The 12,609-nt window shown below is 35.9% G+C and overlaps 1 protein-coding gene across 3 annotated transcripts in view; it reads left to right on the top strand.

Annotated features, from left to right (window-relative positions):
• Positions 1-12,609, top strand: part of uif (sushi, von Willebrand factor type A, EGF and pentraxin domain-containing protein uif) — a 118,764-nt gene that overhangs the window by 84,635 nt on the left and 21,520 nt on the right. The gene's annotated exons all lie outside the window — the stretch shown is intronic.

Genomic DNA, 12,609 nt, shown 5'->3' with positions numbered 1-12,609 from the left:
GTGCAAACTCGGGGTTAATTCCCCGCCTACGACGTGGTATCAACCCCGCGGTTCCTATCTACGCAACGTTCGTTAACCACTAGCAACAGTCAGATATTTTATTTGTAACTAGCTTATGCTCGTGACTTCGTCCGCGTGGACTACACAAATTTCAAACCCCTATTTCACCCCCTTAGGCGTTGAATTTTCAAATATTCTTTCTTAGCGGATGCCTACGTCATAATAGGTATCTGCATGCCAAATTTCAGCCCGATCCGTCCAGTAGTTTGAGCTGTGCGTTGATAGATCAGTCAGTCAGTCAGTCAGTCAGTCACCTTTTCCTTTTATATATTTAGATACATTGCAAAATTTTAGAAAATACAGTTTTTTTTGCGTTTTATTTTTGTGGTACATATCTTATTAGTAATCATCAGTACTATAACCTGTCCTCGTTTTTGCTAGCGTTCTAAGTACACTGTGTATTTAGAAAGATTATGTGCATAATTAAAACTGACGCATAATAAACGATTAAAGGGATGATTTATACTAGACCGTGCCGCGTCTCAGGCACCAGATGGAGAATTTGTATGAGGTCACATCAGACGTGCCGTGTCCGAGTTATCCGAGCCTCGTCCGTGGCACGGCTCGGGCCCGTGCACGGTCTAGCATAAATCATCTCTATTGTATAAAAAACCAGGCAAGTGCGAGTCAGGCTCGCGCAATGAAGGTTCCGTACTACAGTCGTATTTTTTCGACATTTTACACGATAATTCAAAAACTATCACGCATAAAAATAAATAAAAATCTGTTTTAGAATGTACCAGGTCAGGACCTTTCATATGATACCCCACTTGATATAGTCACTCATTTCGAAAGTTGAAAATACTAATTATTAGTTCATGACCACAATTTCATTTTTTTTTGTGTGATTTAACCCTAAATTCACGGTTTTCAGATTTTTCCCCAAAATATGTCAGCTATAAGATCTACCTACCTGCCAAATTTCATGATTCTAGGTCAACGGGAAGTACCCTGTAGGTTTCTTGACAGACAGACAGACAGACAACAAAGTGATCCTATAAGGGTTCCGTTTTTCCTTTTGAGGTACGGAACCCTAAAAAACTAGCTGATGCCGCGACTTCATCCGCGTGGATTTAGGTTTTTAAAAATCCCGTGGGAACTCTTTGATAATCCGGGATATAAAGTAGCCTATGTCACTCTCCTGGTTTTTAACTACACCCATGCAAAAAAATCAGACCGATCGGTTGCTCCGTCGCGACATGATTGAAGGACAAATCAACAAACCAATAAACCAACAAACAAACACACTCTCGCAATTATAATATGAGTAGTGATTACGAGATTTAATATCACATGGATAACGGAAGCTTATTTTTTTATTTTCTGGTCCTGTAAAGGCAAGGGTCTTTCATCTAGTCTTGTTATAAGTGTGAAGTAAATTAACAATTACAATGCCATCAACCGGGAGCCTCAGCGCTCCTTTATAAGTGGATTTCTGAAAGAAATCTCTGAGGAAAATTAATTAAAAATGTAATAGAAATTTTGCAAACAACGTGCGTAGGTATCTAAGTTCTATCTTGGAAATTGGTATGGGTAGTTTTTGCAGGTGTTAATTGAGTATAATAACAAAAGTAAATATTATAAGTAAGTATATAAATAAGCTTTAAAAATAAATAACCAATTTTTCTAATCCTAAATAATTATTTTTACTATCTTTGAAAATTCTCGTAAAAATTAAATAGGTACTTATCGTAAAATTTATGGATGTAGAGCTACCAAAGTTATGCAACTGAAACTAATAAGCCTGAAATAAATAAAATAGAGAGACTTATCCATACATTTCTTTTAATAATTGGTAAGTATATTGTCAAAATTAAAAAATTGACATGTAGTCTTTGAATATTTAAAATTTTGCGTAGTCAAAGGTGGTCAAAGATCCAAATCGCTTAAAATTAATTCATTTTGTGCGCTGAAAGTTGTGTCTCAAATTTGGCGAGGAATAAAGATGATTGTCTCCCTGAACTTTATCAGACACTATTGTTAGAACTGAGATGCCAAGTATTTCTGCACCTTTACTGGAGTTTTCCCAGTCGAGAGCTATGAAATAGCCGTAAAAGAAACGTCAAATTGGTCTAAAATCCCTACCTCACTAATTTTATCTACTAATTTAAAGAGTTCCCACGGGATTTTTAAAAGCCTAAATCCACACGGATTAAGTCGCGGGCCTATTAACTAATAAATAATGTGAACAAAACTTCACTTACTTAAAATTAAACTAACTGCTATGAAATTTTCTCTACTGGGGCGCTATCCCAAATAATAGATTTTTTTTATTTTTTAAATTGTACGAAAAAAAGATTGTTCGCGAGTAGATATTTTCTTTACCTTTTGTAATTAAAGTTTTAAATTGCAAGGAAGTCCTATTTTTTTTCATACAACAAACTTCCGCAATTAAGTATTATAAAAGTTAATAGATTTATTGGAGTGTACAAAAAGCAAAAGTTTTCTCGTTAAAAAACCGAATACAAGCGTACAACTCTGCGCTGAAAATTCGAAGCCGTAGTGACAAGTGTTAACTACGGACGCTTTGTCATAGCCGAGAGGTTTGAATTGAAATTCCTGCTCTTTCATTCAGCCGCGCCACGCTGAATGGAGACCTAACAGGCTTGATCTATGAGATTTTTTATTACAATACACCATTTCGTAAAAATACTGCCTCATCATCAACCCATTACTGGCTCACTACTGAGAATGGGTCCATAGTCCACCACGCTGGTCAAGTGCGGATTGACCAACTTCACACCTTCACATCCTTGGGGACATTATGGAAAACTCTCAGACATGCAGCTACACTAACGATGTTTTTCTTAACCGTTGAAACAAGTGATATTTTATTGCTTAAAACGCACATAACTTCGTGCCAAAAATCGAACCCCCTACCGTCCAAAGTCCGTCCGTCGATGAGGCTGAGGGCTTAACCACTATAGATCATCATTGTTAAAAATACTTAGCTCTATTTAAATCCACTGCACCCAGAAAGGGATAGCGGAATATTCGAAAACCCCCACTAGGACCTAAGTGGTCAGAGACATTTGTAGGGAGCCACTGGACACTAACGGCACAAGGCCAAGATTGTGTTGAAATCCTTTTAAGAGATCGAATTACGAATTAGTTAAGATTTTTACTAACTTCGAATACCTACTAGTTTTAAATTAATATGAGTTTAACAGATGTATTTTCATATGTGGCCTAAGATGGCGTTCTAGATACAATTGCAATTAAAAGTTCGTTCCACATTTTACATGCACGCAAGAGAAACTATCAAATCAATTTGAAAGCAGATTACAAATTCTAAAAAGTTTTTTTAACAAAACGTTTGAAAAAATACCCATTCTGCAGCAAAAACTTTCTTCATCAATGTATTCGATTTAATGAGAAGCTAGGAATCAAAATTGTGAACTAGGAGCTTACTAAGAGCAAACTGAACGTGTGGTCTACGCTACTATCACTTCTAGAGGCCGGAAATTCCTTAGCTTTCACCGCATCCCTCACCCAAGGTGGGGCGAGGACATTCGATTAGCTGCAATATAAACGTCAACGTTACTAGGTAATTACTGAGTTTCATAAAGTTGCCAGGCGTTTCGAAAAAAACGTATGATCGTGAAGCTAGGCTGAAACTATAGATATATTTTTAATAAATGATCAAGTAATTAATGCTTTTTTGATATTTTGTAATCAATTCGATGAAATGACTTATGGCACGCTATATTTTAAAAATAAGATAATGTAAAAAATTGGCAGTCAGTCGGGACTGCCGACAGTAGTGTAAACTTAAAAAATTTAAAAAAAAAATAAGGAGCCAGGAGCATACTAAACTTGTTACTTCCATTAATTGAAATGTGTGCGTGGAACAAAAAAGCTAATAAAATTAGCTTGTGACCTTGAAGTTTTTACCCATCCCGAAAATCGCCCATCGTGCCTAAAGAAGTTTTCATTTCAAAAAGTGTAAGTGTAAGGAAGATAAAGAAATAGGTAAATGTACAAGCAGCGGCGTGATTCGCTACCTCAGTGTTCAACGATGAATGATAGCCACTAAGCTCACTTCTCATTCATTTTTAATCCATTGAAGGTTTTTAAGAAAAGGTCGTTTTCATATCACTCAGTGAAGCAGCAATGGGAAACAAACCATTGTCAAAAGAGCTCCGTGGCTATCACTTATCGTTGAACACTAAATTAGCGAATCTCCTAGCTGGTAAATATTAATTGCTGCAACCAATTTCAATGTCTAAAGTATCTTATATTTATTTGTGGTAGGTACCTATACCTAAACACCGCTTTACACGATTCCGTTACACTGGCCTAGAACTTAATCGCACCACGACGATGATTCTGCTACTACCTAGATATCGTTTGACCAGAAAAGCTATCTCAAGTTAATGTGTCAAGTCAAAAATTGTCAAGTTACCTCGGTCATTAATGTAAAGAATGTCAACTATGTTTTCATGTAATCACAACTTTAACTACTTTGATTTCAAGTCAGTTGCCAATAGAAGTAGGCTTACAATCTGTATATATACAATTCAAAGTCCTGACTGACTGACTGACTTATTATATCAACGCACAGCCTAAACCGCTGGTCCTAGAGACATGAAATTTACCGTGCAAAATGTCTAAAAATACGACTGTAGTACGGAACCCTCGGTGCGCGAGCCAAATCGCACTTGGCCAGTTTTTTTATTGTAAAGCACAGGAACTATACGGATATGCATAGTACGTAGAGGTTGTTGGTCATTACACATGTTGAAATCGAAGCCCGTTCATCTCACGGTCGTCGAGAATAGGTCTATTAGATCATTCACAACTTGGCACATGGATATTCGGAGCATCACGATCTGGGTCAGTTGCTTAGTAAGCCAGCTTATGTATGAGAGTACAATAATATAACTTCTGTTGTTGAGAATAAAATATGATTATCCATAATGGTATTTTTTTTGTTTCTGATGAAAACAAGGCTGCACTTGACGATTCAAACTACTAGTTATTACTCGATCTATGATTAGTATGTGCTTTAATTTGGGGATACCCGTATATCATTATACGTAAATAGTGGGTACATACAAGGATTAATAAGATGACTTTGAATTATCGATATTTTGACCCAGTTGCATGAGCCGTGGATCCGCGATATATTATTATGTCGTTGAACCACAAAACACGCCTAAAATCATCAGTATATATATCATTGCTGGATTGATCAATAACTACTATAATTTTATGATGTTTATACTAGACTAATTATCCATACATCCATCCTCATCGTTGAGAACCTCTGCTGAGGTCATAGAGCATTGCATTAAGGTCTCCCAGAGAATTTGCGATAGCGACAATGCTGGGCATTAGCTACTACCATAATATCAACAATTTTCTTACTTATACCATATGTAAATAGTATCTACCTTCTAAAAGCATTTACATACGAGCATCTAATACGAATTTCAACAGCATGAACTTATACCACGACGACATGAGAATTTCTATTTGTTAAACGTGGGATGAAAGCAGCTAAGGAGAGCTTTACATATTATTTACTGAAAAGCGAGCTTAAGTCTCGCGATGTAAGTTGTTACAAGTTATACAAGAATATAGTAGGTAAGTATTCAGAATTACTAACAATGCATTTGTTAACACAGGATTTGGAGAAAATTGCTGTCGTGAAAGCTGGTTTAGGTACAATTTAATATGCTTTTGTCTGGCTGCTTATACCTAATACAGGCTGTAACCAGAGAGCTAGTAAAAACTTAGCGTTATTGTTATACTACCTAAACAAAATCCAATACCAATAACCATTTACCTCATTTTGTAGTTTTAGTGATTTAGCATTTTTCAAACCAGCAATGTATAGCGTGCAAAACTCGGGTCAATGCCCCGCCTACGACGCGGCATTGACTCCGAGTGGCCTATTTACGCAACATTCGTTGACCTCTAGCGTCAGTCAATGTTTTATTTGCATATGAACTTTTACAAAATGTAGGATTTTGTATTATTTTTTTCGCATTTTTTTTTTGTGGTACCATATCAGTAATCATCAGTACTATCACCTGTCTTCATTTTTGCTAGCGTTCTGGTTACACCCTGTATAACTTACCTACTTACAGTTTTTAAGATAAGGATTAGTAGGTACCTATAATAAAATGGTAAGATTTCACTTTTTGGCTACCTGAATTTTCATATACCTATCCAAGGAAATTAATTTATATTCTCCCAAGGGTCTTGGTGGAATTATATTAATTTGTAGAACTAAAAAAACTTTTATTCCTAAATTACATTTTCACTGGAACCAATTACGGTGTTCCCACACATACGTTTAAAAACCAGTGGATGGCCGCGACTTTAATTGCGTCGATTTGATTTTTTTGATTCCTTGGGAACTCTTTGATTTTCCGGTGTAAAAGTAGTCACTCTCCAGCCATACAAAAACTCACGTCGATATGTTGCTCCGTTGCAACGTGATTGAAGGGCAAACCAATAAACCAACAAACAAACACACTTTTCTATTTATAAGTTATATTCATTATTGTATTATTAAGGTGCTAGATGATGCCCGCGACTATGTCTGCGTGGATTTCGGTTTTTTAAAAATCACGTGGTAACTCTTTAATTTTCCGGGATAAAAAGTAGCCTATGTCCTTCCCCGGGATGTACTAATTCTTTACCAAATTTCATCAAAATCGGTTCAACTGTTGGGCCGTGAAAAGCTAGCAGACAGACAGACAGACACACTTTCGAATTTATAATATTAGTATGGATCTATCAGTCTGAGAATGACTCTTAATATGAGTAGGCGTTACAGCCTTGAAGTCTCATTCATAAGTGAAAGGTGCTACGATGGTTTATCGTTGCCGTCTTGCCGTCACACACAATGTATGACTCACGGACCACGATTGACTTTTGTGAACAATGTGGCTAATTCCGTTGTACACAATCTCTAAACTAAACTAAAATGACACGTTTAAATCTATTGCTATCCCTTTCATAATGTTGCTTGCGGAGAAGGATGGCACTAGATTTAGACCTGTTAATTGAGTTTAGTTTAGAGATTGTGTACAAGAGAATCGGCCCCAATGTCTACATCCTATTTGGATTGGAATATCCGTTTATTGCCCGTGGTATGTATTACCAAACCTACTACCAGTAGTAATACGGGTAATTGCATTGCTTTAAACCGACCTTTGCTACTACTGCAGTAGTAAGAAGTAATACTTACGGGAAATAAAAAGAATCCCGTGTTACTGCTTTGAATCGCAAATAGAAAAAAATTTAAAACACAATCACAAACCTTTCAAAAGCTAAACATGAAATTCAAAACAAACCAACTTAGATTTACTTTTATCCTTCTAAATTATTTTAATTCATACTTTTTTAAAGACTATGCATTAGACAATAGCTTTATTTTATATTTATTGCTAAGACCATATTAATTGTGCTTAAAAATGGTAATTAAATTCTTATCTTATTAAATTCTTAAATTTTTAAAAGTCAAAGGAAAATTACCAAAAGAGCTAACTTAGGAATTAGGAATATTTTATTTATTTCCTTATGGTGTTTGTAGCAAAATCCTTTGTGAAAATTAGTAGAACGTCAGCAGAAATAGGTCGAAAAGTTTCTCTTAAAATTAAAATTCGTAGTTGAGAATAGATATATATTTATTTAGAATATTTTGATCGTCGATCAACGTACGTGGACCGCTTGAGCAGTCGTTGTCAACTGTTCGAGGAGTCGAGAGCAGTCAGGGTATGTGTTGCAACTGTTCGACCGCACTATCGCATCGCTTGGAGTGATCGCGACTGCTCGAGTAGTGTGACAACAAAGGAAGATTGTAGTGCGATATGCAGTTGCAGTTTTAATCGTCAGTCATGACTGCTTGAAACTGTATTATTGAAATTCTAAAATTATTGTAGCTATGATGGCCTAGTGGTTAAGACATTCGCCCTCCTAATCGGGAGGTTGCGGCTTCCATCCTGGGCACACACCTTTAGCTTTTTGTAGATGCGTACATGTGCGCGAAAGCTCATGCGTCTAAGCAATCAAATGCCACTTGTTTAAAAAATATCGCGAGGAGACCTGCATGCCAGAGAGTTCTCAATAATACCTATTCTCAAAGTAAAATCTGCCAATCCGCACTTGGCCAGCGTAGCTGACTACGGCCGAAGACTTTCTCATTTTAAAGGGGGATCCGTGCTCAGTAATGGGCTGGCGATGGATTCTGATGATGAATAGAATAGAATAGAATAGAATGTTTTTTTATTCATGTAAACTTTTTACAAGTGTTTCTGAATAGTCAGGTAGTTTTAATTTAGCACTGGTTCGGAACGCCGTTCCCACCTAGAAGAACCAGCAAGAAACTCGGCGGTTGCTCTTTTTAATTTTTCAATTTACAATGTTATTATATCGTACTATACAAGCCATTGCAGCCCCGTGCATTGCTGGAGCGAGTCAAATCCAAGCTTTTTTATCGTTTACATAGTCTGCGACTGTATAAATGCTCTTTTTAGGAGCATACTTTTAACACATTTTTTTAACTTGTGTAAAGGCAAGTCTAAAATTGCTTGTGGCATTTTATTATAAAATGATAATAATTATTATTATATCAACTAAAAGCCGCACTCAGAGTCGCTAATCTTTACTTAAGATTGAGTTAAAACGAGACAGATTTATGTGAGAGATATAGCTCTATCTCGTTTTAACTAAACTTAAGTAGCGATTAAGCGACTCTGAGTACGGCAGTAAGAGACTTATTCACTAAAGTGCATATTCCGGAAGTTACTAGAATATTCTCAACAGAAGATACAAATCTCATGTGTTGTCGTAGCCAAAATGACCGCAGAAAATTGAATTACACTATTCGGAGAATAGTCTGTAACTCAATCTCCGATACATTCAGATCAATAGTTCCTCAAAGGAGAACACGTCTTTACAGTTTACGCGACTGCGATTTGAACTGTTACTAGTTAGATATTCGAGATATTCACTTATTCGATTCAGATTCCCTCAGTTTGAAAGCAACTCATCCGCAACCGTTATGGGAATTAAATGTAGGTATCTGTAAGAAGTTAGAAGTCTAAAACATTAGTATGACTACGTTTATTTTATTATGATTGGTTCACCAAGACTGTGATTTCTTCAGATCGAAATTAATATTAACTAGATGATGCCAGCGAGGTTTTTTAAATCCCGTGGGAACTCTTTGATTTTCCGGGATAAAAGGGAACCTTCCCCGGGATGCAAGCTATCTCTGTAGGTACCAAATTTCATCAAAATCGGTTGTACGGGTGGGCCGTGAAAAGCTAGCCGATAGACAATCAGACAGACAGACAGACTTTCGCATTTATAATATTAGTATTGATAGTATGGATTATTATAAATTTAATACCTACTACTTGTACTTACCTATCAAAAGTTGCGGAACTGGTAGGATTCGAACTTACTTCTCTCTGGGAATCGTGCTTCGAGTGCCTAGATCGTTAGATCATAATATTTGTAGGTATAAGAAATTATCTTCAAGTATTTCCCACATTTTTTATTCCAAAAGAAAAAGAAATACTTACTTAGTTTTGGGTATATACAACTAAATATCTACGATGTTAGGCGGTAGTCAGTATCCAAATTCAATTCTTAATACATAAATACTTTTAATAATAAATATTTTTATCGTCCCTTATTAAAAATTTAAAACTACGTTTATGAAGTTAGAGTTAGACGTAACGAAAGATCTACCTAATACCTATAAAGTTGATTTCTATCCGCCTTATCGCAAAAAGAAAACAAAATGAAGACTATTTACTAAATCCGATTTCTCAATGCTACGCAAAAAATTATTAAGTAGTGGCTACTTTACGAGTTCGACTTTTGTAATGATTGTGGATTGCTTACTGCAATACAAGTCCTGCTGCACTCTAAATGTCGTGGAAGAACAAACACAAACTAGTTTTACATTCATTATAATTTTAAATCACTGTTGCGTTACTATTGAAATGGTAATTATAACGCATTTTTAATAGTGTCTGGGTGACGACTTCTACAAATATCAAGAGATATTATATTAGGAAACTAGCTTATGCCCGCGACTTCATCCGCGTGGGCTACACAAATTTCAAACCCCTAATTTAACCCCTTAGGGGTTGAATTTACAAAAATCCTTTCTTAAGGAATGTCTACGTCATATTATCTACATGCAAGCCAAATTTAACCCTTTCTAGAATCGAATCGAATAATAGAATCATCTATGATAATGTCATATATGAATCTATTATTCATGGATTCATTCTATCAGTGATGGATTTGAACTCTTGATTTTTAAATTCATCACTACCTACTGACTAGTTCATCAACACTTCTGGAGATTATTAAAAAAGATTATTAACCTGCATAAAGTATAAGTCCCGCAAATTGCTAATGCGCGTAGCGGCCATTTTAGTGACGTCAGCACTAGACTGAAGTTTCGAGCTGATGGTATATTTTTGTTTCGGCGGACGTCAAAATGATGTCATTTCGATGTTAATGAGACTTGGTTCCAGCGCAATTTGCGGGACTTACCTATAACACAGGAAGGTTTAACTGAATATGAAGACACATTAACAAACCAGTAATTAACACTCTCTTAACGTCATATTTTCCACTCACATAAACATATTTGGTAGAGAATAACAAATTGTTCCGATATAAAGTTCCAATTCCAAAATTACTTGTCATCTTACAGTAACCCTATACTCGTGACCACTAACAAGTTTCCAGTTAGAAACCAGAATCAAACAACCAAACTTGCTCGACTACATTCACATAGGACACTAAACTCTATAAACAATAGTAGTAGTTTATTAAGTTAAAATGTACTTCTCTATTTAATTAACCACTGTTCTGAGACTTTGACATCAGCCTACCTACCTACAATACCTTTAAAATTACTTCCTACATCCATGGGTAATACCTATGTACCTACAAATATTATATCAACCAAAGAAGATATTGATTATTGACACATTTTAGTAATATGTATTTTAAATATTCTTCAGACGTGAGTCCCTAAATACTTTTTCGATCGTTTTATTTATTAGTTTAAATTCTTGTTCAGGAATCCTGAAATCACCTAATCACTTCTAATTGTACTTTCTCTGTTAGTTTCTACTTATATTGAATTTTCATATTATAAATAGGCAAAGCTCATAAAATTGAAATTTTAAAAGTGAGACAAATTCGTATTTCGTACGCACACAAGTGCGTGACAAATACGGGTAGCAACACAGACTACATAGACATTGGCGCGGTGTGTACGCACCCTTTGACACCTACGACATGCTTCAAAAATAGTGGCCCAAGAGTGGCCCGTGGAGTGGACGTGCAAGTGAGTCCAGCAGTGAACTTCATTAGGCTGTAGATGTTGATCTTGAAAGTTGGAAAAATTATGCCATTAGAGTTGTATTAGAAGGTGGTGTGAAGTTTCCGCAGATTTTCGCTGTTGACTCGCTTAAGTAGGTCAAACGTTGCATCGTATTGCAATATGCGGTGATGCGTAAATCCATCGCAGTCTTCACGATCATCGACGAACTCACACGCTCTATTTGCCACTGTTGGCTTTTTGTTCACGTGCTCGGAAGTACTGTTTTAAAATAGTGCAATATTACTTGTCTCGTTAGTACAATATTGTAATTTACCTCTCCTACTGCCAAGCCAAGAGTCACTGGTAGAGATCTCATACGTGCTTCCATGACTGCCCAAAAAAGGAGTGTAATGTTCTGAGGGTTCATTTATTCACCATTCTAAATGCTTGAACTGATTTGTATGTATGGGGTTTTATTAGAATCCTTATATCACTTATAAATAACAAATAAATATTTTAAGACTAGCTGCCCTGGCGAACTTCGTTCCGCCTAACAGTCGATTCAAATTTTTTAAATTTTTCTCTCCGTAAGAACCATCCTCGTACTTCAAGGAATATTATAAAAAAATAGTTAGCGAAATTGGTTCAGCTGTTCTCCAGATTTGCGATGAGCAAAGCATTTAGTGATTCATTTTTAAATTATAGAGAAATAACTACGAGTATTATAACTTACATAATGCAATACCTTTTCTGCTATTAGTAAATTTTATAGAATTTAAACACGTTATACTAGTACTATATATACTACTATATATACGATTTTCAAATTATTTTATAAAAGTAGGTCATACTCCAAAGTGCAACAAATTATTATAACGTGACCGTAATACTAAGCAATTAATTATTCTATACCGTACAGCACTTTCTTTTGGGTGAGAACTGAGAAAGTCATAATTATGCCCACTACGATTGTTTGAAAAAGTGTAACTACAGAATTAAATTCGCCCTTACTAAGAGAAAGTACCTACATATTATTACTATGTCCTAAATACTTGCCTATGCATACAAGATTTCTCTAGAGCTCTCCAGTCGGTCCCTCATGAGTCATGACTAAGGGTCGTGATGTCGCCTGGCGAGTCAACATTTTGCGCTACATATAATATAATGTTCTTCCATCGGCTCCTGCTTTTAGCCATCGTAAAATTTGAGTGCATCAGTTTCCTTCAGTTGGTCTC

The sequence above is a fragment of the Maniola hyperantus genome, chromosome 12 (assembly GCF_902806685.2).
Source record: "Maniola hyperantus chromosome 12, iAphHyp1.2, whole genome shotgun sequence".
Lineage (NCBI taxonomy): Eukaryota > Metazoa > Arthropoda > Insecta > Lepidoptera > Nymphalidae > Maniola > Maniola hyperantus.
Note: the sequence above shows the minus strand (reverse complement) of the source record. Positions and strands in the feature narration are given on the sequence as shown.